Consider the following 2,042-nt stretch of genomic DNA (forward strand, 5'->3'; position numbering starts at 1 on the left):
GGTCTGCCTGTCGTAAAACATCTTTCATATATTATAGAGCACATATTAGTATTTTAGGTTCAGTTGCTTTAACCAAGAGGGGTTGTAGATTTTTCAAAGTACTAGTGTAAAAGTAGTCACATCTGTGACAAACTGTACAATTTCAGCAACACAGTTAGCATCTTAAAGCCATCTGGGGTAGTGTAACATCATTGCTGGCTTTATTGTTGATACATAAAGCTCTTGAAAAATAAATCTCCAAAGTTAAACATATGAAGTGTCTGCAATAGTGTCATAAACACTATCTGCTTTTAAAAATTAAGAGAACAAGATCATTTCATGGGTACAAGCTTCTTTGATGGGCTGAATATCTATCTGAAAATATGATGATGAAAGAGTCTAATTGAAAAATGGTTGCGAGCATGTCTCTGTTGAACTTCAGTTCCTTGATAGTGCTGCCTCTACCGAAGGAAACTGAGAGTGACGGGCTCAGAATTGAACAGCAGATCAGGATCAAAACTGGAGAACCAGGAGCACGCAAAGTGCAAGAGACAAATACTATCAAATACTGACTTTTTAGTGAAGGAATTTTGAATAGACTACACTTAGGAAAAAAATCACTTGGAATAACGTATGCCTGCAAATTTAAATATTTGACTAGTTTTTAGAAATCTGCAACTTGATAGCTTTATTAAGGTATAATTACATACAATAAACTATACATATGTAAAATGTACAATTTGATGAGTTTTGACCTATTTTATATTTGTGAAACCATCACCACAATCAAGAAAATCCATCAATCTCCGAAAGTTTCCTCAGGACCCTTCTCCTCACTCTTGTTCCTTCCCCTAGGGAAATTCATCTCTTTTTTAAAAAATGTTTTAAATTGTTTAAATTATGATAAAAAACATAACATAAAATTACTATCTTATGGATATAACAAAGATTAGAGCAGAAATTAATGAAATTGAGAATAGAAAAAAATAGAAAAAGTCAATAAAGCTAAGGGTTGCTTTTTTTTTTTAAAGACCAGTAAAATTGAGAAACCCTTAGTTAAAGAAAAAAATAACTAAAGTCAGAAATGATTTCAACCAATGCTACCGAAATAAAAAGGATTATGAAAGAATAGTATGAACAGTTGTATGCCAACAAATTGGGTAACCTAGAAGAAATGGAAAAATTCCTAGAAACACACAACCTGCCAAAACTAAATCACGAAGAAAAGGAAAATCTGAACAGACCAATAACCAGTAAGGAGATTGAATCAGTAAACAAAAACCTCCCAACAGATCTCCCAGCTCTCAGATGTCAGGTCTAGAGCATCAGGAAAGACTAAAGATTGTAAGAAAAAAATAGAAGCCATGTTTCAAAAACCTGTATTACAGGTATTTCATCAGTTTAAGATGAGTCTCAAATAGCTAGCAGTTTGGTTCTCAAAAGATCTCTGAACTGTGTGCACTTACTAGGGCAAGTGGGTCAGGATTCTGTCATGAGACAGGTGGAAAGGAAAAATCCAGCAATAGTATTTTCTCTAGCAATAAATGAGATGTGGTGATCAGGGGAAAGTAAGGTATACCAAATGGGCAATGTCAGTCAAGACAACATGGCACAGAATATCTGTATTCTGGCCAGGTCACAGAGACTTGGCATAATAGTATGTGAAAAAAGGGTATCGAATTTATATGGAAGGGAAAGTAGATGCAAGTGAATGCACACGTAAAAAATAATTCGAAGAGACAAGCAACAAACACTATAGCCAATAATATATCAAAAAATCTACAAACAATAAATGCTGGAGAGGGTGTGGAGAAAAGGGAACCCTCTTGCACTGTTGGTGGGAATGTAAATTGATACAGCCACTATGGAGAACAGTATGGAGGTTCCTTAGAAAACTAAAAATAGAACTCCCATACGACCCAGCAATCCCACTACTGGGCATATACCCTGAGAAAACCATAATTCAAAAAGAGTCATGTACCACAATGTTCATTGCAGCTCTATTCACAATAGCCAGGACATGGAAGCAACCTAAGTGTCCATCAACAGGTGAATGGATAAAG

The 2,042-nt window shown here is 35.1% G+C and overlaps 1 pseudogene; it reads left to right on the forward strand.

Moving 5' to 3' along the window:
• Positions 1-1,343: 1,343 nt before the first annotated feature.
• On the forward strand, positions 1,344-1,743 carry LOC132376240 (single-stranded DNA-binding protein, mitochondrial-like; annotated as a pseudogene).
• The last annotated feature ends 299 nt before the right edge of the window (positions 1,744-2,042 follow it).

Source organism: Balaenoptera ricei, chromosome 12, assembly GCF_028023285.1.
Source record: "Balaenoptera ricei isolate mBalRic1 chromosome 12, mBalRic1.hap2, whole genome shotgun sequence".
NCBI lineage: Eukaryota > Metazoa > Chordata > Mammalia > Artiodactyla > Balaenopteridae > Balaenoptera > Balaenoptera ricei.